The sequence below is a fragment of the Heloderma suspectum genome, chromosome 4, assembly GCF_057233095.1.
Source record: "Heloderma suspectum isolate Gila_16-S chromosome 4, 16-S_ref, whole genome shotgun sequence".
Lineage (NCBI taxonomy): Eukaryota > Metazoa > Chordata > Lepidosauria > Squamata > Helodermatidae > Heloderma > Heloderma suspectum.
Window position 1 is genome coordinate 53,787,501 of NC_139461.1, and position 25,473 is coordinate 53,812,973.

Below are 25,473 nucleotides of genomic sequence, written 5' to 3' on the forward strand. Positions count from 1 at the left end.
AATCACTCAAAGGAAACTCTCAAAATATTCTCACTGTTCATAACACAGGTGTAAAAAGACAACCTAGTACTGTTTTAATACATTTTATAGTAAGGGTATTTGTTTTTTTTTTTTGGGGGGGGGTGAGATAACTAGTATTTATACAATGTATTAACATGACAAGAGCATCTGTTACCCCTCATATACAAATTGCTTTGAGTGCTCTGGGAGAAAGGAGATATATAAATGTCATAAATGAATGAATGAATGAATGAATGAATGATTGGCATGTCGGTGCTTAAATTTAATCATCATTAAAAACAAATACATTGGTGTGCTGAGAGAGTATTAACAGTATGCAGTATCTTGTAACTAGTAAAATAGGTTAAACAGCTTCCACAGTTCTAGAAAACTACCAGTTTAATATCTTAACAGATCACAAAAGTGAAGAGGCAAAAAGTCCAAGTCCTGGTACATTTCAATTCCATCTAGTGTTATGGAGGTTACACTTCATTATAAATAGTGACTCGTACATAAATGTTTATATAAATTTTCCATAAATCTGCATGCATGGAATAAGCTTACATTTTCTATAAACAAAAATGTTTCTCTTAATTATATGTTAGATACACTAAAATGTTAAGTAACTTAATTTGTAGTTTAACTTAATTCAAAACAGACTATGATGTGAAACTTTAAAATACAATCACAGTGACCCACAACAAATTTTTGCTTTAAAAATCTGTTTTTGCAAGCATTGCTGAGTCTGATTTCTGCCCACAGCATGTAACAAGATCCTCTTAAATTCTGATTCTTTTAATGGAAAACCTTCACAACTTCCAAACATATTCTGTTACAGTAGTTGCTTAAAAAAAAAACCCTTCTTCCATTATATTAAGGCACAGAAAATGTATTCTAAAGGCACACCAAATATATTCAAAAAACATAACTAATAATGTACCCAAAGACAAACTCATAGGCCTAGTAAACTTTTTAGATACCTATTATCAAGTGGCAGGTGGTCATTATACAGCCACACATTACATTTTAGGAATAGTTTTCTGAAGTTGCTATGGTCAATTTCCAAATAAGAAATATTCTGATTGCCACCATTGTCCTTTTTAATGTTACATAAATTTGCTGACAGAATTTTCTAGTTACTAAGGGGCAGTGGGCCAAATAGTATATTTGTAAACACCTTCAGTACACTATTTGCATCCTTGGCTGCAACATTCTATAGAAAGCTACTTTTGTACATACAAACCCCATTTCTAGCAGAACAGACAAAAAATTGTAACAAAACTGTAAACCAAGGGATTATCACCCATGAAAAACAAATAAATTGGTATCAGGTCTTTAACAAGGATTCTAAATGTCAAATATCTGTTACTTAGTAATTCCATCTCGTGCCCAAGTGTATTATGGATTTATAGGCCTAGATCCAATGCACCGCTACTACAGAATATATGATAAAACAAAGTAGGAAAAAACATAAATTATACGACATACAATTTTATTTCTGCCTAGTGAATGTCTGTCCTACTCAGGCGTAATGTTTAAGTATTCACAGAATCAATGAATGTAACCTAGAGGGCTTTGGGTACTGTATTTTTTAACCTATAGAAAGTGATACTTTGTTAAAGAGAGATGAATCTGGCTCCCTTCTTTTTTATATAAATTATGGGACACTTTATATTAATTAGCATACAACTAGTATTATTTGCAGGATTTAGTCAGCAAATCTCTCATCCCACAGGATGTTCACTCCCTTGCCAAAGCAAACAAGACATTTCTGTTCATATACTATACCTGGTGAAAAACTCACATGCTATTCAAAGTGAACAGACATTGCATTAATTAGAAAAATAAAGTATAATTTGAATGGATTCCCCCTTCAACAAAACAAGCACTGCCCAAAGCAGAATACTGTTTCTTCTAACCTGGATGTGAGAAGAACAGCAGGTCTCTGTCATTCTGCCTGCTCTTCAACTGTGAGTTTTCATTTGAACTATTTTTTTCCATCTTCCCTAATATTGTGTCTCCTAAAGCTTTCTACTAATGTCCTAGCCCTAAGTAAGCCAAGCATATCAAGTTTGCCTGCTACTCACAGGCTAATGAACAATGCACAAAAACAAAAGAAACAGCAGGACTCCTATTATCTGATCTTCCGTAAAACACAAAAAATGCCTTTTCTGGTACAGAGGAAATGCCTGGAAGCCTGCAGGTGTGAGCCAGTTAAAAGAAAAGGCTTTGGCTAAATAGATTCTTTGACTGTCAGGGATTAGAGTCATGGCACCAGTGGTAACACACATCTTTTCCTTTAATTTACAAAATTTTCTCACGAGTTTGCAAGAGTTCACCCCATCAGGGGCTTTCTGAGGCCACTGAAATGTCTTAAGTTTTAATTAAGTTAGAGTTGTCAGAAGAAAGCTTTTTTGGCACAGAGTCAGGGTCATTAATTACTGCTATCTTTGTTTCTTTCTGAAAAAAAGAATTCCACTGGCGTGTTGTGTTCCTTAAAGCCTGCATGTTCTTTCTACCCTGAAGTCTTTATTCACTTCCAAGCAAGACTTGATTAAGCAGTTTACCAATTACTTCCCTCAATCTTATGGGTAATCTTCAGTTTAGAAGTGTTCCTCAGTGCTGATTTGGGGGGCAGTATTAATAATTATTACATTTGGTGTAATCATGGATGATCTTTGGATTCTAGCTGTATAGTTTACAACTTCATATGATTGCTCCCTTTCCTGTAGCTGTATAGTTAACCAACAGCATTCATATTCATTGCCAGAATTATTTGCAATAAATGTTTTTATTGCCAAAGCAGGTTGTCATGTTTTCTGTGACTATCATTTTACACTGAAATTAATATTCTCTTTGAAAACAAATTGCATACACAATAAATGACCACTAATTGAAAGCAGAGGGTTTACTAAGATAAACGTTTAAAATTACTATCGTGTCCTAGCAGTTTGGTGTGATAAACAAAGTCACTTTCCTTTGAGAGATGGATTTATCTGCACATCCAAAAATGTGCATTTGTAGTAGTATCCAGAGATTATAAAACAGGCCATCCACTAGCCTTCATACAACAAACCTTTTTATGTAGAAATATGCAAAGTTTTGAGTTACACAGCACTCTCTACTGAGAATGGATAGCTGGTTGGGGCATGCTGGGAGCTGTAGGTCTTTTTTCTGTCTAAACATGCATAGGAGTGCATCTTAAGAGATTCTTACATGGAGAACATAGGGCTAATTGACAGTAGGTGGTAAGAACTGTTCACATACAATACACGTACATATGCCCTCTCTTAAGGGCTCTTGTGTGCCTGCTGGTTGTATAGTCGCCATACCATTTGATGGCTTTCACTGAACCACTGAATGCACAGCTAGCTAATTTCCACATCTCTCATTTTAACTCTTGTCAATTAAACTGAATGATAAATGACGTCATTAACACTAAAAAAACAAAAACACAAATATGTACTTCTTTCAAAGAGATGAGTACTTTCCACTGCATACATTGGATGAAGTAGATCACTTTGCCAAAAAGTTTATTTTTATTTGATAAATTTGTATTTGATGAATAAGTATTTTCAAGGCAGTTCATGAAAAAAAGATATAAACAATTCCAAATAATAAGACACCAGCACCACTATGAAAACCAAGTAATATAAAAATGTCTCGTCAAGTTAAAAGGCCTGGAAAAATATTAACGTAGCTGCCAGGCAAGCATCCCTTTCTATTAACTGAAAATTAGCTCTCTTCCTATTATTTCATTTCATTTATTATATTTCTATACCGCCCCATAGCCGAAGCTCTCTGGGTAGCTCACAATTTTAAAAAAACAAAACATTAAAATACATTACATAAAGTATAAAAACCATTCACATAATGACACAGAACAAACAGCACACAACAACAACATATATCTCAAACAATTTAAAACAATGAGCCAGGGACAATCAAAGAGACTTATTATATGCTGCCAAATGCCTGAGAGAAGAGGACATTTTTAATGTGGTGTCGAAAAGACAACAATGTTGGTGCCGGGCGGGCCTTGTTAAGGAGATATTTCATAAACAGGGGGTACAGAAGTCTGCTCGTATTATGCCTGATGAGCAGTCTTGTGTGCCTCACTTCCGATGGCTAGGGCACCTGGAGGAGGTCCTCCAAAGATTAATTGTGTTCAGAAATGTGTCAGAAGCCAGTGAGATGTGTTCCCAACAAGCAGGCCAGTCAGTTGCCTAGAAGTTGCATGTTGAACTAACTGTAGTTTCCAAGAAACAAGGCTTTTATCATATCCTGGACACAGCTGGTCAATCCCCCTATTAACAATAGATGTTAAGCTATTATATGGCATGGATTGAGCAGGCATATGGGATGCTGCACTTCTCCAAACACCTCTCCATATCCTCAGGCTGCAATAACTGAAACTCATTCCACAAACCAAGATGATGCTCTGGAATGATCTGCAAATTCTGTCTTGAATGAACTGCAGATTCTGTGCCATCCAGGTTGAGTATAATCCTTGAGCATAATCCTTGCTCAGCAAACATGTCACACAGTAGGACTTGAAAGGCTTCCTTCGTTTCACTCTGTGGACAAGGTGGTAAAATGCTTCAAATCACGCAGAAAATCTCTGCTGGACTGCACACTATGGATGCAATGGTATGCTCAATAAAGAGCTCATATTTAGGTTTGGTTGGATTCACCCAGAGTCTTCCACCACCTACATTCTGGCCATCCTTGTCCCAGCTTCATTGCCCTTGGCTCCCTGGAAAACCAATAGGCTCAGTAGGCTCTGTATTGTGGGTGTCAGGGTGCACACTGAACCCATAGAACCTCAGAGCAGTTCTGATTCTGAGGAGGAATAGCCGTCCATGGGAGAGGAGCACGCTCTTCCCTCCCAGGCTCTGCAGCTGGCAGAGATTCCTCCAACCGGCATTCCAGATATAGATAGCAGTCCTGGGAGTGAAAGAGCGCGGGAGGAGGACTGGCTGGATGCTTGGTGCAGACACAGAGAGCGACGAGCTATGGAGGGCGCGGAAAGGAGGCATAGCGCCTGTTTGGCGTGCAAGCAACGGTCGCGTCCAGAGGACCCAAGGGAAAAGGGGAGGGACTCTTCCTAGCCCATAAGTTCAGGGTCTGCAAGTGATTCTCATTCAAATGGGGACCAACTGTTTCCAACCCGGGGCATAGATTACTCTGCTGTTCATAGCTTAGTCGCTGGTGATAGAGTTATTAAGTTGTAAAAGGAATAAAGCCTTGAAAAGAATCCTTTGTCTGTGTCTGGAGTTGGCTACTGGAGTAGACTGAAAGAGGCTGGCTAGGGCCTCCTGACAGTGGGAGGGGATGCTTAAGAACAATGGATTCATCACCCCTGCAGAGGAGACTAGTCGTGGAAGTCTAAACCTCAGTAGGAAATAGTTTAAGGTGACTGCATGGGACAAAGTATTACGTGTAAGTACTGCTGGTACAGGCACCCCATTTGCTCCATCCCATTCAGCCACCCTCTAAGGGGTGTATTTTTTTGTTTTTTTTAAAGTGTCAGGAATATTTGCACAAATTTCAGGTCTGGGAAGTAAATGGAGGGGAACCTGTACACCTGCAGTAACTGCAGGGGAGATTTGCACACACCCACTGAAGCACAGTGATAACAGCTGTAACTGCTCCGAAAAGGAGCAGCGAAAAGCAGGGAAGTTAATATATCCCCTTTCTGGAGACTCAGGGAATTGTTGAGAATTCTGTCTGAGGTGAGACTGGGAGGCACTGTCATACGGTAGCTCTGGTCCTTCTTTGAGGGGCAATCTCAGAAGGTGGTGCTGGGGGATTCCTGTTTGACACCATGGCCATTGGCCTGGGATGTCTTTCAGGATTCCATCTTATCCCCCCATGCTATTTAACACATACATGAAACCTCTAGGAGAGATTGTCCAGACTTTGGGGGTTCGGTGCCACCAATATGCTGATTATACCCAAACTGTTCAGAAACTTTAGCTGGTTCAGAATGCTGCGACCAGACTGTTGACCAGGACAGGTTACACCAGGGGGCCCCAACGTGGTGGGCACCAGTACCTCCCATATCGCCCACACAGCTCTTCACTCTCGGCACCCTTAAAAAAACGTTTAATAAAAAATTGAAAAAATATTAGGGTGCCAGGTAAAAATGTTGGAGGAATCTGAAATGGAATCAAATGAGTTTTGATTTCTATGAATCCAACCCAAGGATTCCACAGTGGACTAGCTTTTCCTGAGTGGCATGGATTCCATGGACTTGTGGACTATTTTTTTTCACTTTCTAGAATTTTACACAAATTTAGTCATGAAAAATATGTAAAGTTTAAAAACACCGGCTGAAAATGCTTATTCCCCCATACGCTAAAGTATGAAAACACACATTTTGGGGGGGGATTTGCACATTCTGGGGGCAATTTGTGCATTTTCACAAGTGCAAATTTGAGCAAATTCAGGAAATTGGAAAAGATCCAATTCCACCAATGAGAGGATGATGGAACCAAAGGCACCTGACAATCCATGAAATGCAGACAGAACAGATTTTACAAAATCCATACATCCCTAGCACCAGGTTCTCTTCCCTGTTCCTGAACCTGTTGCTGATCATCTGTTAAGTGGGCAGGAAGAGAAAGCAAGGCAAAGGGGTAGAGGGAACAGAAAGAGCAAGACTAGAGGCTAGGAGGGGTGGGGGAGAAACGGGGTAAATGATGGGGGTAAAGAAATAGCGAGGCTAGAGGCTGAGAGTGGAGAGACAGAGAGAGAGAGAGCGCAAAGGGGAAAGGTCTGTGTGGACAGAAGAAGATTGGGCAGGCCAAGAAGCAACTTTTTCCATCTCCACCTCACTCCTAGCCTCTAGCCTCACTATTTCTCTCCCCTACAACTCTTCATTAGCCAGGCCTGCATAGCAGCCATTATAACACTTTGTCATACCCACAGCAGTTTCTCAAATTCCCAAATGTACCCGCAGGTCCCAGGGTTACATGGCGCACAGAATCATAGAATTATAGAATATTAGGGTTGGAAGGGGCCTACAAGGCCATTGAGTCCAACCCCCTGCTCAATGCAGGAATCCAAGTCAGAGCATCCCTGAAAGATGGCTGTCTAGTCTCATCTTGAATGCCTCCAGTGTGGGAGAGCCCACCACCTCCCTAGGTAATTGGTTCCATTGTCGAATTGCTCTAACAGTCAGGAAGTTTTTCCTGATGTTCAGCCGGAATCTGGCTTCCTGTAACTTGAGCCCATGATTCCGTGTCCTGCACTCTGGGATGATTGAGAAGAGATCCTGGCCTTCCTCTCTGTGACAACCTTTCAAGTACTTAAGGAACGCTATCATATCTCCCCTCAGTCTTCTCTTCTCAAGGCTAAACATGCCCAGTTCTTTCAGTCTCTCCTCATAGGGCTTTGTTTCCAGTCCCCTGATCATCTTTGTTGCCCTCCTCTGAACTCTCTCCAGTTTGTCTGCGTCCTTCTTAAAGTGTGGTGCCCAGAACTGGACACAGTACTCCAGATGAGGCCTAACCAGTGTTGAGTAGAGGGAAACTTGTACTTCCTGGGATTTGGAAGCTATGCTTCTATTAATGCAGCCCAAAATGGCATTTGCCTTTTTTGCAGCCGCATCACATTGTTGGCTCATATTCAGCTTGCAATCGACAACAATTCCAAGATCCTTCTTGCTTGTAGTGTTGTTGAGCCACGTATCCCCCATCTTGTAACTGTGCATTTGGTTTCTTTTTCCTAGGTGCAGAACTTGGCATTTGTCCCTATTAAATGCCATTCTGTTGTTTTCTGCCCAGCACTCCATTCCATCAAGATCCCTTTGAATTTTGTTCCTGTCTTCCAAAGTATTAGCTATCCCGCCCCATTTTGTGTCATCTGCAAATTTGATCAGCATTCCCTGCACCTCCTCCTCCAAGTCATTAATACAAATGTTGAAGACCACTGGGCCCAGGACTGAGCCCTGAGGAACCCCACTCATTACCTCTCCCCAGTTTGAGAAGGTCCCATTGATAAGCACTCTTTGAGTCTGATTCTGTAGCCGACTGTGGATCCACCGGATCGTTGTTTTATCTAGCCCACTTTGAGCTAGTTTGCTCATCAGGATATCATGGGGCACTTTGTCGAAAGCTTTGCTGAAGTCAAGGTATATGATGTCTATCCCACGGTCTACAAGGGAGGTTACTTGATCAAAAAATGAGATCAGATTTGTGTGGCAGGACTTGTTCTTGACAAATCCATGTTGGCTTCGAGTAATCACTGCATTGCTTTCAAGGTGCTTCCAGATGGATTGCTTTATCATCTGCTCCAGAATTTTCCCAGGGATTGATGTCAGACTGACTGGTCTGTAGTTCCCAGGTTCCTCCTTTTTACCCTTTTTGAAGATAGGGACAACATTAGCCCTCCTCCAGTCATCTGGCACTTCACCCGTCCTCCATGATTTCTCAAAGAGACTAGACAGCGGTTCTGAGAGTTCTTCTGCCAGTTCCTTCATTACTCTAAGATGCAGTTCATCTGGCCCTGAAGATGTGAACTCATTCAAAGTAATTAGGTGTTCCTTGACCATATGCCTATCAATCTCAAGATGCAATCCTGCCCCTTCTAGGGATGGTGGAGAATTCCGCCATGGATCTCGGTGAAGCCGAATGCCAGTGCATTCGCCCCCTCTGAAACCCGTGGCGGAACGAAGCCCCCCGCCCCCCCACCCTGTGAAAGGCGCGCGAAATGGAGCACTCACCTGCTGCCGTTCGCACTGCTTTGCGAATGGCAGCCACATCTGCGGCTCCATTCGCTTCACCATTTTAGCCGTGATAGGCTACGTAAATACTTAAGTAGCCTATCACGGCTAACACAGGGATGCCATTTGCGTCCCCATGGAGGTGGTGATAGGCTACATAAATATTTATGTAGCCTATCATGGCCAAACAAAAAAAGGGAACGCAAATGGCGGTGGCTACAGCGGCCGCCATTTGTGTCCCTGCGCAGCCCAGCAGCGGCTGGATGTCACTGCGGGCTGCTCGGCTGGCGGCCCTGTGGAGCCGCCGCGGAGCGGAGCCAGCTGTCGGGGATTTCGGGGGGAGGGATGGAGCGCCTCCTCCCCCACTGCAGACGTACGAAATGAAACAGGTAAGTCGTTTCGTACATCCCTAGCCCCTTCAGCCTGTACTTTGTCTTTGCCAGGGGGCTCATAGACCCTCTTTCGGGAGAAGACTGAGCCAAAGTAGGAATTGAGCACCTCTGCCTTTTCTTTGTCATCTGTTATCATTTTGCCATCCTTATTTAATAGCTGAACAACCATTTCTTTCCTCTGTCTTTTACAGGGGGGAGTAAGGCCCTTAAGTAGGTATACAGTTGTTTAGTTGTTTAGTTATTTTTTTTACTGATATTATGAATGATGGCAGTGAACTTGAGTCAAGAACAAAGAAAGTGGATTCTAAAGCAGTACTGGAAGACTGAAAATGCCGAGCGGGTGTGCACAGCGTGGCAAGAAGCATCTGACACTCCTCCACCAACACGTCTGACAATTTATCGTCTTAAAGATAAATTTGAAGCAACAGGTGCAGCGGCTAATGCACCGAAATCTGGATGTCCTAGGACATCTATGACAGAGGAAAATGAGATGAGGGTCGCTCTGACATTTGTGAACAGTCCAAAAAAATCCACACGACATGCGTCTAAGCAGCTATCCATACCTAGAACGTCCTTGCAACGCTTAATGAGTAAATTGAAATTGAAGCCGTACCATCCAAGACTCTTACATAGTCTTCTGGAGGACGACCCAGACCGTCGGTTGCAATTTTGTGAGATGATGTGTAATCAAATCTCTAACGAACCAGACCTTCTTGATAAGATCATCTGGTCAGATGAGGCTTCTTTCAAGTTGTCAGGCCACGTGAACAGGCATAACTGTGTGTACTGGGCAGATGAAAATCTTCATTTGACTATCACATCTCAACTGAACCAGCCAGGCGTCAGTGTGGAGTGCACTGTCCAGCGAAGGTGTTGTAGGACAGGTTTTCTTCAATACAACTGTGGATAGTAACAATTACCTAAACATGTTACGTGACGTGGTAGTGCCACAACTCAGAACCAAGGCTAACTTCGCTGAACTGCTCTTCCAACAAGTTAGGGCACCTCCTCATTATGCTTTTGCAGTAAGGGACTATCTTGACAACACCTTCCCACAGCATTGGATCGGACAACATGGCAGCATTGAATGGCCGCCACGTTCACCCAACTTAACACCAATGGACTTCTTTTGGGGGGCGTAGTAAAGAATAAGGTTTTTGAGAGGAATCCCTGGACAGTGGACGAATTAAAATAGTTCATCTTGGAAGCATTTATGGACATTGATGCGGACCGGAATTTGTGTCGTATTGTGTGTGACAGTGTTCTGGACAGGTTCGAGGAATGTTGCAATGCTGATGGAATACATACTGAGCACTTACGAGATTAAACAGTGTTAAACAAATGTAAATGTAATAAACAATGTAACAAAATGCAAATAAACTATACTGTATACCTACTTTTGGGCCACTCTGTACATACATTTTTTGAAATTCTGTTAATGCCTTATTTTCTGTATTGCTTAAGTATACTACCAATATTACTATGACAAAGAATAATATGTATCATTCTAAAAACACTTTATTAATTTAAAAGGTACATTTGCTTAATAAAAACCTCCAGATTCCTAGAAGACTGAAAATGGTCTAGGCTAAACTACTTATCCTGTACTGTTGTTTTCAATAAAAATATTGCCAAAATCTTTCTTTTTTCCAGAAACCCTCACTTCTGATTTTCTTTTCTTTTCTGATTTATGGGACCAGCCATGCCATTTTGAGCTCTTCAAGTGGTTGCCCAGGGACAGCAAGACTAAAATGTCTTGTGGCTAGTATTAATTATTTTGATTCTCCCTTGTGATTTTATTTAATTTCTCTCATCCAGTTATGGTACTTCACATAAAATGGCAGAAGTAGGATAAAAACTATTGCGAACTTGGGAGCACCAGGGAAAATGTTAACAAAATATGGAAATTTCAAAACTCTTATCTTTTCACGTACACACATCAAATGAGGTTTCTGTTTAAAAAGATGTACAACTACTTCCCAAGTTTAACGCACATTTGCCAAAGAAGAGTCACTGAAATCAATGGGACTTCAGTTAGACAGGACTGGCTTAAGTCCCACTGATTTCAATGGGCCTGCTCTAAGTATAATTAAGGTTGGATCCAACCCATAGAAATTTAATCAGTATTAATATAAAGATTTTAAACTCTTGAACAGTAAAAAGCACACACATACACACAATGCTATTAGAATGATGACTACAGAAGCTCTTGGGGTTTCATGTTATTATTCCACATGAAGATCACTTAAAGGTGACTAGTACCCTGAGCTACAGGCTATGTTCAGACTTCTTGTCAAATCATAGTTTGATGTTGTAAAAGCCTCATGCACTCTCCTCTCCATGAGGAGGAGACTGGAAGCTTCTACTTATGTTTTAGATTAACCACAAAGAGCTGAATCACTCAAACACTAAAATGTAGTTACCCTTAACTATGATTAGTGAAAGCAAACTATGGTTTGAAGTTGGGTTGTTTGTCCAGCTTTGGACAACACTGCAAGCTGTGGTTACTCTAAAGAGGAAGTGAAAGTTTCCAAACTGTTCTTTGCAGCTGCACCAGAGGAGAAATGTGCAAGTCTGGGTTTGCATGTTTTTCATGCAGGAAGTTTCAGATTTAAAATATGGAATCTCCAGTTAAAAGGTGAGGGAGCAGGGAAGGTGAAAGGCATCTGCCTAAAACCTTGGAGTACCACTGTCAGTCAGAGTAGAAAATACTGTAAAAAAATTGTCTGACCTGATATAAGGCCGCTTCCTAATCATTCTGTCGGGCACTGTATGGGATTGAAGATTATTAATTCTATTAATTGCAAGGGCCATCTCTAAAATATTTTTTATTGTTATTTGGGATGATTCTGTGTGCTCTCCTGCTCTAAACTACTGGCCATCACAACATATTGTGACAACAAATTGCATAAATAAAATCTGTGTTGTGTAAAGGACAAACTTTTGTCTGTCTGAATGTCCTGCCAAATGGTTTCACTGAATAACCTTCCCTGCCTCCCCCCCCCCAAGTCCTAGCATTATGAGAGGAACGAAAACATCTCGCTATCTACATTGTCCACAACATGCATAATTTTATAAACCTCTGTTGCTGTCCCCTCCCACCATAGTCTTAACTACAAAGCCCCAAACACTATACCATTTCCTCATAGTACTCCAACCGCAAATCACTTTGGTTGTCCTTTTCTGTACCTTCCCCTTTCTAAGATGGTTTGAGGCCATGGACCTTTGTGGCCTCATCCACACATCCAAGCAGCTACAGGGGCATTTTCTTGAATGTGAAACATACATTTTGCTGCATTTTTTTAGTGGTGAATAAGTTCTTATTTGTACTGGTATGATTATATTATTCCTGCCCATCATGGAGCTAAAGGTGATGTCCATTGAAGTTCTATGCTATAGCATATCTAGTCAAATGGGTTTTTTAATGGTAGAGGATGAGCATCAGTATCAGCAACAGAAAAATATCCCTTCCACCTACCCATCCACCCAATAATTTAGGGCTTTATCATATAAAGCCCGAAACAAGTTGGGACCAGGATACCTAGCAAAACACCTTCCGTTATATATATAGCCAGGTGACATTTAAGATCATCAGAGGAGGTCCTGCTGGTCATTCTAAACAAACAGAATGTTGCCGTGAAGAACCTCAACACCGGGTCTTATCTGTAGTGGCACCCACTGTCTGGAACACCCTCCCTCATGCAGTTCAGGAGGCAGAAAATGTAACATCTTTTAAACGCCTCCTGAAAACACCCCTTTTCACACAGGCTTTCCCTGGGCTGTAACTGCTGCTAGGTTATTTTTTGGTTTTGCATGGTACTTTTAAACTTTCAAAAGTTTTATGTTGTGTCCTGTCATGTTGTATTTTATGGTTTTAATTTTGAACTGCCCAGACAGCCTCGACTATTGGGCCATATAAACATGTAATAAACAAACAAACAAATAATTCTAGGCATGAAATTATGCTATTTTCACTGTAAGGTGACTTATGGAAATATCATACAAAGTAATTGGGGCATGCTTTCACTGATTATTCAAAAAAGCCTGAAGTTAAGAAGGCAAAGTTTGCATCATTCTTTATGGCAAAATGAAGTGGAAAGGAAGCAGGAAGAAGTGCAGCACCATTTTCTCCTGAGTAATTATTTTGAAAGGTATGACTTTGCTACCGCTACCAGCAGAAGCTTTTTCAAAGACCAACAGATTTCAAGTTGTGATGATAGCACAATGCCATCAACACAGCTAATCATCACAGCTTTCCTTCAGAAGACCAACTGAAAGAATAAGAGCCCTTTCAAGGCAACCGAAATATGCTTAAGGTAGCTTAAAGATCCAGCTTGTGTACTCTCAGCCATTCTCAGATACAGTTTAGGCACTGCACAGACCTTGGGATCAGAGGGTCCATCGTTTACAAAGCTATGCTGCTGACAAAGCAGTCAAACTTTTAAAACTTTGTAAGCCAGCCTAGCATTTTTGTCAATAAACAAATTAAATAATTAAGCTGGAGCTTTGCACAAATAGGCTGCTAAATTCACACTGAAATCAATGGGAAGCAACGAACTTCAGCACAGAATTGCAGTTTCAACATTCACAATGAGGATAGCACCTATTCTTTCCCCCTCTATGGTCAAAACAGGAAATAGTACAAGATTCTGCCTAGATTCTTCTATTGGAGTAAGCCTTTTATGCTACAATCCTACACACCTGGAAATAACTCCCACTGAAATCAGTGGGGCTTACTTCTGAATAGAATAGGATTGCACTGCATGTTATCTGAGTATTTGTGGTATCTTTACACAAATGATACTGCATTAAACAGTCATACTGTATTGTTTCAGAAAGCTGTCAGATCCAGCACTTTATGGTTTCAGGGAATATTACTACGTTTCTTTCTTTTTACTTTAAAATAATTTTTAAAAAACGCATAGAAATGAAAAGAGCTGTATTAGTTCTCACATTCACTTGTGTCTCAATATAGGACAATCTCCTCTTGTGTATGTTGAGTTCCCTGGATAGGTCAGGGTAAAAAATGCCAATACTTAGATTGCTTCACTAAACAGTTTTCCACACAGGCCATATTGTTATGTCTTTTCTCTGACTGGTCAGCATATTACGCAAACTTCTCTCACTGACAGAATTAAAATCTTGTCTCTTCCTGACAATGTTGTTTTTCAAAGAGTAAAAGAGTTTTGTTTTCAAAGAACTTTTCAAGAGTAAAAGATATCAATTTGTCACTTTAACTGTGTATCCTCCAGAGGTAGGCAACCAGGTGCCCTCCAGATATTCTGAACAACTCCTATAATCCCCATCCTGGCTGGGGCTTATAGGAGATGTAGTCCAAAACATGTGGAACTAGGCAAAGACCATGCTGTTTCTGTGTTCTCTGAAGGCTTATCATACCACTCTTGTGACATACATATTAGAAGCTACCGAAGTAGTCACACTTCATTCAGGTGGTTTTGCATCTGCTCTTTAACTCCCTATTTTTATTTCTAATATAAATTATTTCCTTTTAGAAGATATTGCCATTTGATTGGAATCTGGAAATGGATGTACAATAAGAGCTTTCATTGGCACCATACAAAATTACCAAAATGATATAAATTTGCAAACCTTTTCCAGATATGATCCCCATTTTAATTTTTTTTTTAAACATTGACAGCTTCTACACTTCTGGGTTTTCTCTCTTCTGCCATGTGTTCCTGTTATTTATTCCTCATGACATTATTTTTGTTAAAGCTTTACTGCATTCCATTTTGTGGGCTGCATATTTTTTTTCTTGAACATACTCTATGCTCACTCCTATCTATATGTTATTATATGTTTCTGGGGAAAGGGGTTTTCTGGTGTTTAGAATGATCTTTAAATATAACAGTCATGCTGTTTATCTTTTTCGTCAAATTTTCCTATATTAGATTTCATTGCTAATTCCTCAAAATTGGGCATAAGCTGTAACATGTTCAAAGCGTTTGATACAATTTTAAATCCACCTATTCATTTCATGATTTTATACAACATTTCATAAAGATTTTTAAAAGGGGTAAGTAATTTATTAAGATTTCTAGTAATCTTTCAAAATAGTTTAAACATGTAACTCAGCTCATGTGGCACATCTATGATTTTATTTATCATTCATAATAGCATCTGCTATGATAGAAAAATATTATCCCTCCAGGGTCTAACAGAATTGTAACTATTCCACAGCCTCCATGCTGGCATTGAGATTTGCAAGAGCAGGTGAGCTCAAGAGTGTTGTCATAGCTGCATGTACACATGGTGGCAAAACCACATTTGTTGCCATGTAATGTAAGCCCACTCTAAAGCATGGATATTAGTTATACTGAATCATTGGGGCTTTGCTTTATGCTGTACAGAGACCTAGAATTCATCAGTGTGCACTATCTACACAAACAGGAGTGATCACAGACTGTTTCTTCCTCTTGTAGGACGAAAATAAAGCAGAAAATAAGACTTTAAGCTATTTTGGAAGCCATGGGTATTAGTCGCATAAATTCATACTGTCAAGAGCACACCAAAATTAAAATTAATGTGTTGATCAGTTGTGGTCCCTTGAGCTCTCTGCTCGCAAGAGATCTGACTGCAGCCACCTGGAATAATGGAGTGCACAAATCTTTGATAGTTAATTGCACTGGATTACTGTTTGGCAACCAACCAACTGATGGGCCTAGGGATAGATCATTTTATTTAATGGTTAATCACCAGGCCCCTAGCAGCATGCAAACATAGATCACTAATCAATTTCTGCCAACAGCATGAAAAGGAGAACGGAAGGGGGGGGGGATCACACCTGCAAGATAATTCCTCTAACAATCTAGGTAGCATAAGAACAACAACTGATTGATGTGAGGTATTTTTCTTTTTTAGTATATTGCTGCCAGGTATGTTCCTATCGTTAATTGCTGCTATGTGTAAGCTGTTAGGCTTTTAAGTTTGGGTATTTTGATTTTCAGATACTTTTAACTTGATGAAAATAAATGTAAACAAACATGCAAATCATATTTTTATCATATATAATACCCCTTTCAGATATGTCTCAGCAAAGTAGCATTACGCACTGTGTAAATAGTACATATTACTGCTCACTAAGTTCAGAAATGTAATCTTTCATTCTTCACCTGTATTCTATCAGTGTATTCTATTCGACTGTTTTCCAATAGTGAAGCATAGTAGATGGGTGCTTTGTTTTGCAAGTGTACAGTCACCCTCAGTTTGATCCATTTCCATTGTCAAACACACAAGAAACCCACAACAGGGAGGAATTCCTAATCTCTTGAAATCGTTGGCAATTTCTTATTTATTTATTTTAACCTTCCCTGTATATGTACCTTTTACTCTTGGCAGTGCTGAAGCTGTTCGTATAGATGTTACAGCCAGAGTGTGAAAAGAACATTCCAAAGACTAGAAGATTACTGGAGAAAATGTATTTGCATTCCTCCAGCAATTTGGTAAAACAACAACAACACTACCCGATAGGCACATTTGTCAAGGATCTTGATACCTTTGGTTCATTTTATAATCTTTCTCTTTCTGATAGCTGAAAGCCTCCCACTCCCACCCTCTTTATTTGAGCCAAAGCACCTACAGCTGTTTTCTCCCTCACTGCAACCCCCAATAATTCAAACATTTGAAAAATTTACCACTCAGACGGAAAAGGTGAAAACTTCAAGCCTTTGAGTAAGTCTGATCTTAAAGGAAATGTAGCCCATTTCACAGCCCAATAGCCAGTCAGCTTTCTGGCCAGCCAGTTAGCTATCTAGGCTGTCCTTCTGGTGACGGAGCAAAAGCCTGATAATGAATGATAATAAAGCAGAGCATAACAGGGGATGTGCTTGGAGCAAAAGGTATCCTGGCTTTGGGGATATCGGTGGTACAGAACAGATTCCTCTGAACATACCAATCCAGATTTATTTATTTTTATTTACAGTATTGGTATACCGCTCCACATCCAAAGACCTTGGAATGGTGAACAGGAAACAGGATAAAGAGTAAAAACATAATGTTAAAATAATTTATATATTTTTTAAAAAGAAACAGAGTTCTGATAAAACCAAATTTAATAAACCATGGCTGGTCACTCAAGGAAGTCTTCCTGAAATAGCAATGTTTCAGGAGGTGCTGAAAGCAACACAACATTGGTGCCTGCCTGACCTCTAAAGGCAGGTTATTCCACAAGAAGGGGGCCACCACACAGAAGGCTCTTTTCCTGGTGGGCTCCAATCAGGCCACATGTCCATGTGGAACCACCAGAAACTTACCTTCCGATGACCTCAGTGACTGGGCAGGTTGGTAAAGGAGGAGGTGCTCTCTCAGGTATCCTGGTCCCAAGTTGTTTAGGGCTTTGTACACTAGTACTAAAACCTTAAACCTGGCCAGGTAGCAAACAAACAGCCCTCAGAACAGGCAGCCCTCAGATTTATGCCCTCAGAAGGTTGATTAGCCTGAGAAGTTGCATTTTTTTTTCAAGTTATAGCCCTGCTTTTTGTTGCCCTTGGGCTGGACACAACTTTGATCATGATCCAACAGTCAACTGCAGGCTATGTCACAGTGGATGGCAATTATTTTTGGTGTAGTATTACTCTGCACATGATGCTGTATAGAATCTTTCGATCTGGGCCCACTATGCATCTACAATCTCAGTGCACCTGGGATGGAGACTGAAGTAGGCAGATTAGTCTCAAAGCTCAAGCAATGTGGTAACATGGACCAACTCTGACCCAGGTTCTGGCCTTTCTTCTTCCTTTTTCCTTGGTAAGAGGTTTTGCTGCCACCACTGACTCAAAATTTTGAAGGAGAGATCCATGGGATGATAATATGCCTTCCCAGTCATCACTGGTCAAAGGCTTTCCTCAGTCTCAGCAGTCTCTCTTGCTTCCAACATCTTCATAGTTTGGCTGCCTACCAGTCAAAGTAGATCTCCAAATTAAAAAAGTTATTTAGGATGCACATTAAAAAAGGAGAAAAGGGGTTCAAGATAGACTGTATAGAAGAAAAAGAACCTCCCTTCACCCAAATTATCTTTCTAACGTTACCATAATATGACAGGCTAAAGGAGCATGACATTCAGAAATCATATGCAAGGGAAAGCCATCTTAGATTTCAAACAGCTACCATCTTTCTTGGGGTAAAGAAGGGTTTAATTTTACCACTTAAAGTGTGTGTGTGTGTGTGTGTGTGTGTGTATTTATTTTATTTATTTATTTAGTGCATTTATATCCCGCCTTTTTTCCTCCAAGGAACTCAAGGCAGCGTACATGATCCTCCTCCTTCCTCCATTTTATCCTCACAACAAGAACCCTGTGAGGTAGGTTGGGCTGAGAGTCTGTGACTGGCCCAAAGTCACCCAATGAGCTTCCATGGCCGAGTGGGGACTAGAACCTGGATCTTCCGACTCCCAGTCCAGCACTCTAGCCACTACACCACACTGTCTCTCACACTGTCACACTGTACACCTTATTTAGTAATTTCCTAGGAGATGATGATAGGGTTCCTACATTTATCTGCTAATTACCTTCATGGAGAGAATCCCCTGACATCCTGAGCTTGCCTGCTGGCTACCAAGTCACTGGATAAGTAACAAGCCAGGCCCCAATTATCTTCGTGCATGTATGAGTGTGTGTACACACTCGAGCAAGAAAAGAGTGAGAGTGTTTTGGGGAGAGAGAGAGAGAGAGAGAATGGAGCCTACAAACTCCTGAAGCCTGCCTTGACTTGATGAATTCATCATTCTGGCCTAAGTAGGCACTTTCCATTCCTAACTGGGGATTCTGGTAGGTAGGGCACAACTTGTGCCAGGCCAAAATTATCAGGGTCCATGAAGGGATCTGAACAACTGTCTGCTCTCTCTACAGAAGCCTGCAAAACACATTCTGCATCTCTCCTCCTACCGCAGGGCAACACTGGCAGCTCCAACACTGTCCATGACCTGTTGACACCAAGGAATTACATGGAACACAGAAAGGGCACAGGGAGAGATCACCTATGTAGTGAATACAAAGAAGTAGCATGCCTGTTCAACCCAGGACTGGAGGCAAATATACTACCGTGATGGGCTCCAGCAATCTAACAGCAGGTGGCTTAATGTGGTAGATAAAAGAGAGAAGCTTGCAGCCACCTAAGAGGTAGCACATAAGAAATGGATTCAAAACTTAACAACTTAACTCTTTAGCCAGGCTTCTGCATTATGAGTTAAACAGTAGGTATGTAGAATTTCAGCATTACATAGGGCCCTTCTCTTCCAGGGCTTTTCCAACATAATTTGTGTACAAACAATCCCAGAGTCACCTTTTTTCCAGTGTGCTAATAAGGGCCTTCCACTCCAACTTTCAGAATCCCCTTCAAGCTCTCACAGACCTGCTCTCCCCATCTTCTTCTTCAGGAGGGGCAACTCCTTTTTCCATGTCAGAGACACTGGTTATAGCAGGGGGTGTTGGGAAACATAGTCCCTACACTCAGCAGATCCATTACACCCTGTATGTTTCATCAGATGGTTAATCTTTCACCATATTTATGATTCAAGTCTTCCTGTACTCATGCAAATGTAGCCAAAAGTGCCTCACCCACACACAACAGGGAGGTATCAGGGCCAGAAGTGGTAACCACCAATAGAAATCAGTGGAGAAATCTCAGATTTTAACGTAGCTGGGATTGGGCACATGTTTCCAACCATTCCCCCAAACCCAAAATGGAGAGGGGAAACCAAAATAGGGGGACCCTCCCCTCCCCCCGCCAAAACCAATCAGGAGTGAGCATGCTCAGTGGGAATGGAATGCTGAGTGACTGTTGAGGGAAAGCTCTTCTGAGGCATTTTTTAGGGTTTGATGTTAGAATCCATGATCATATTAATTGGATTTGGACTTGTGTAGAATCACCCGAGTGAATAGTTCATGGGATACTACAGATAATAGTGACAGGCTCTGCTCCTGAGCCACTATGTGTGACTGGCCCTGTCTAGTTGATGCCATGATTAAAAAAAGAGTAGATCCTGCAAGCCTGAAGTCTGACCATCCCTGCCTAGGGATCCCTAAGGCAGTTTGATTAATGCCCTAGGAAAAAAGACAGTTAACCTATTACCACCCAATTATCAATTCTACTATCTCTACTTGTAGTCAGGAGAAAAAAGACAGGAAATAGTCATAATACACTTCATTCTGTGAGCAGGTCAATGCGGAGTGGCCTAGTTTCATCTGTTCCTGTTATAAAAACTTTTGTTACTACATTTTATGAGTTTGCCTAACAGAGGCACAAAGCCAACATATACTATGATAAGAAACAACACCACTTTCAGGAACCACTTCTTAATTTGACTTCTGCTAATATTAATGAGAATAATTACTTGGTACAACAAAATCCACTGTTTTTATTCAGGCAAAATTCCCATTGTCTGGCTTGATCCTTAATTTATACATAAAAAGAAAAGACAGAGGTTAGAACATCTTATCTAAGTGCAAATGTGGAAATTCTCCTTGGATTGTAAAAGTCCCCAGGGAAAGGCTTTCTGATATCGCAAGCATTCAAGACACCAATCTTGGTTAATCACTAACAGGTTAACATCTCTGAAAATAATACGTCTAACAAGAGAGGAATGTACAGTCTGGTTCTCATAAAATTATAGACCTGGGACAAAACAGAGGAATCTGGTAGGACTACTACTTAAAAAATATTAATGAATAACACATCAGTCCGATAAAAAATATGGACTGCCATTATCTGCCTTCCAGACGGACAATGAGACTTGGAGGCTTTATAAATGGCCTTTACCATTATTAAAAATATACATTAATTCTAAACTCAGGTGTCTGAAGAAAAGTAAGGAAAATAAAACTAGAAATGTCAGAATTAAATATACTTGCTTTATTTGCAGATATTACCTTATGTTCAATAGTTCTCAAATGCCCAAAGTTCTCAAATCGCTGGGGGCCAATCTACACTTACGTTTTTTTTCCGCTTCCAATAAGGTTTCACCGCTCGTCTTTCACACTACCTAGGACCTGCCACAAATTGGGACCGGAATTTCCCACTTCTGTGCTCCCGCTTTCAATGCCCTGATATCCCGGTATTTCCCATTCATGTGCCCTGCTTGTCCGTGTTCATTACCTTATAAGGTCATAGTCCCCTCCCACGCCTGTCCATATATGGCGGTGTTTTTATTTCCCTCCTGTCCAATCACAGCTCCAGATGCCCCCATCTGGTCTTCCAGCTACTGATAGCTTAGGTTCCTTAGCACTGGAAGCTTTATCACCAACCAGCAGAGGGCTAGAGGTGCCAGCTCTTGTCTGATTTGGGAGGCTCAGCCAGGTCAGCCCTGGTCAGAATTTTGGATGGGAGACCGCAAGAGAATCAGGCTTCAGGAGGTTGTTCTCTCCCTTCAAATGACACTAACTTTTACCTCCTTCTATCCCCTGCTTTGGCTTTTTTAAAAAAAATTAAGGATCACAACTGAGTGCCTTCACACACCCTCCCCCCCCAATTCTAGCTTAACTGGTGCTGTAATGTTTTCTCGTGGCCCCAATCCTGGGCACTCGCTTACTCAGGAGTAAGCCACATTGAACTCAATGGAACTTACTACTGAGTAGACATAAGATCACCCGTAAGTGATTTTTTTTTTTAATTAAGGCATTAACTTCAAATTTTCAGATCTTCAGATCTGAAAATCTTCAAAGAATAGGGCTTCTCCAGCCTGATTTTCCCACGCACAAGCATAAATTTCTTCACTGGGCAGTCTTCAAAGACGCCAGCAGCCCCCGCCCGACCTGAGCGTCCCCTGCCTCTGCATTTCTCAATCAGAGGGAGCAGAGGGTAAAATGCCTCCCTGCAATGAAGGGAGACACCTCTGATCCCCCACCCCACCAAGCTCAGAAGCAATGTCCTCTTTTGTTCCAGAGCACCCTATGGGGCTCAATGGGGCTTACTCGAGGCTTGCAGACTTACAGGGTGATCTTATGTCTACTCAGTAGTAAGTTCCATTGAGTTCAATGTGGCTTACTCCCGAGTAAGTGAGTGCCCAGGATTGGGGCCGTGGGAAAACATTACAGCTCCAGTTAAGCTAGAATGGGGCAGAGGGGAGGGGGGGAAGGCAGCGGGTGTAAAGGCATTCAGTTGTGATCCTGATTTTTTTTTTTTTTAAAAGGCAAAGCAGGGGATAGAAGGAGGTAAACGTTAGTGTCATTTGAAGAGCGAGAACAACCCCCTGCTCAGTCCAGGAAGCCTGATTCCCAGGCGGTCGCCCATCCAAAATTCTGACCAGGGCCGACCCTGCTGAGCTTCCAAGATCAGACAAGAGCAGGCATCTCCAGCCATTTCCTTGCTGGTGATAAAGCTTTGAGTGCTGAGGAACCTATGCAATGTCATCTTACAGTCTTCAAAGCTGCGCAGCTTTGAAGCTTCGAAGATGCTAGCAGCCCCCCCCCCCCACAGCTGAGTGCAGGGTGCCATCGCCGCTGCCCCTCTTCCTCGCGCTGGCTGCAAAAGGCTGGCACAGGGAAAAGAGCATCAGCAGACACCCCCCAGCCTCTCGCCCTGGCCTCCAGCGGGGGGCGGGGAGAGAAGAGGATAGATCCTCCTTCCCTCCACCCCCACCTGCTACAGCAGCAGCAGCAAGGGACAAGCTCTCACTGGGCTTCGAGCCCCAACAGGATGCTCGCACCATCCCTACACACACACAGGGATAGAGGAAGAGAGGGACGGTGGGCGGGGAATCAGCAGAAACAGGGAGAGTTTCTGCTCCTTTCTGCTCCTCCAATGAGAGCTGCCGTCTTTAAGAGCAGGAAAACAGTGCAGCTCTCGAGTGTGAACCAAGCTCGTGCATTCGATCAAGAACCGCAACAGGGAAAATGGATGAGTGTGGATAATCATGTTTTAATACGAGTGTGCTTAACCCGACAGGACCCCGACTTTGCCGTGATGGCGGGTGCAATGTAGATCGGCCCTAAGTTGACATCAAGGTTTTGAAGACTGGGCTGCTATTTTAAAATAGGTCAGGTTATGCTGTGGTGTCTCAACAATCTGTTGTTTTATAGTGCAATCCTATATATGTTTACTCAGAAGAAAGCCCACTGAGTTCAATGGGACTTACTCCCAGGTGTGTGTATAGGACTGCAGCCTTTAGTACTTGATCCAATATTTGATTAAATCAGAAATTTTAGCTTTTTTTGAGTCACAGAGAAATGTATGCTCACATAATTCCTTGAGAAATAACCTTGTGGAATCAGCACTCAACTTCTTTGTTTATGAATATTTAATGACTTTGTTGTTCAGTCGTTCAGTCGTGTCCGACTCTTCATGACCCCATGGACCATAGCACGCCAGGCCTTCCTGTCCTCCGCTCTCTCCCGGAGCATGCTCAAGTCCATCAGTGATGCTATATAGCCATCTCATCCTCTGCTGTCCACTTCTCCTTTTGCCTTCAGTCTTTCCCAGCATCAGGGTCTTCTCCAGAGAGTTTTCTCTTCGCATTAGGTGGCCAAAATATTTGAGCTTCAACTTCAGTATCTGTCCTTCCAATGAGCACTCAGGGTTGATTTCCTTTAGGATTGACTGATTTGACCTCCTTGCATTCCAGGGGACTCATAAGAGTCTTCTCCAGCACCGCATTTCGAAAGCATCAGTTCTTCGGCGCTTAGCCTTCTTTATAATCCAGCTCTCACAGCCATTTAATGACTACTATTTAATGACTACTATTGAACTAAACATGATCTGTCCATTTTCAGTAACTATGAAAATAGGACCTTTATCTGAAACACCTCAAGTCCCAGTGACTTGTTATTTAGTGAAAATAAAGATTATGTTATAGTGAAGACATTTATTTCTTTTAATAATCAGGCCTAAAAGTAGCCACCCACAACTGGGTAATGTGTAGCATGCAAGTATTGCTCCCTTCCAATTTTAAAGGGCTACTAGCTCTTTAAAGCTAGCAAGCAGCATGCTACAACGTAGATCAGGAGCAGGCAACGTGGTGCCCGTGGGCATCTTTCTTGGCACCTGCCAAGGTGCCCATTCCCATTTAAAAAGAAAATAAAAACATTTTTTTCTTACCAACAGCTGGGATCACTTCAAAGCAAACTGAGGGCCTCCAGCTGCTGCCATCAGCCATCATCATTTGCCTTGAATGCATCTGGGCCACATGTGGGGCTTGTAGATATTTTTAGAAAATTAAGATGGCAGGCGGCTGCAGGCCAATGCTTTCCTCTGCAGAATGCCCAGCTGTCAAGAAAAAGACAGGAAAAAAGAAAAAGTGACTCCTATCTGATTAAGGGGGCAGGGGCTAAAGAATGCGGTTGGTGGGCCTAGGAAGAGCACTGGTAAGCCAGCTGGGGTATCAGGGAAGCCAGCAGAAAGCAAGTGGGGAACAGAGGAGGGAGAGCAGCAGGATACCAGCCAGGGCCGGGGGAGCCAGCTGGGAGCAACTGGGAGGTTGGGAAGTATTGTGTGCTTGTGTATGAATGGATAAGGACTGTGTATGTGTGATAGAGAGATGGAGAGACACAGTGTTTTGCAGGAATGTTGCAAGGGATCCTGAAAAAGAGTGAATGTGTTTTTGTGTGTGCTTGCAGTGAGGAAAAGGGACGGAGGTGTATCTATGTATGCATGAAAGTACTGGATGCATGCATGACGCATGCATGGTGTGTGTGTGTGTGTGTGTGTGTGTGTGAATGGACCGACGATGGATGGATGGATGGATGGTGTGTGTGTGTGTGTGTGTGTGTGTGTGAGAGAGAGAGAGAGGGAGAAAGAACGAACACATGCAAATCTATTGGTTGTGATCCAGAGTGAGAGAGAAAGAAATAGGGAGGAATTATTTGGCTGTCAGAGGGAGTGAGGAAAGAAAAAGAGCTTGCCTTCTATGAAATAGGTTTCTCTTGGTGATGAAAACTGTGAGTTCAAAGGAGTAGTTTAGTGTGTTGGGGCTCAGATACCACTTCTGCCTTGTACTCAGTCTTTTGGGCAGTTTACTTCTCCTTTGTGACTGGCCATGCCTCTCATGGCAAACATTTTGTGGTGGTGCCCAGGCCAGTTTCCTCAAATTGCCAAAGATGCCCATGGACTTCAGAAGGTTGCCTTCTCCTGATGTAGACAAAAGAAACAGACCTGCACCGCACAACCTGATGGCAGCCTTTGTGGTGCACAGAGCTGTGTTTTGGATGTGATGAGTTCACATATTTTTTCTTTCTTCCAGCTGAAAAAGCCAGATTTCCCTTTCAGATTTTTTATCATCGTCATCATCATCTATTACATTCTATACCACCCCATAGCTGAAGCTCTCTAGACGGTTTACAAAAATTAAAAACCATTAAAGATACAGTATACAAAGTTTCTAAAACCATTTACATAAAAAACACA

At 41.8% G+C, this 25,473-nt stretch overlaps 1 protein-coding gene across 1 annotated transcript in view; it reads right to left on the minus strand.

Moving 5' to 3' along the window:
- The window catches only part of ZFHX4 (zinc finger homeobox 4), a 235,295-nt gene that overhangs the window by 110,652 nt on the left and 99,170 nt on the right, over positions 1–25,473 (minus strand). The gene's annotated exons all lie outside the window — the stretch shown is intronic.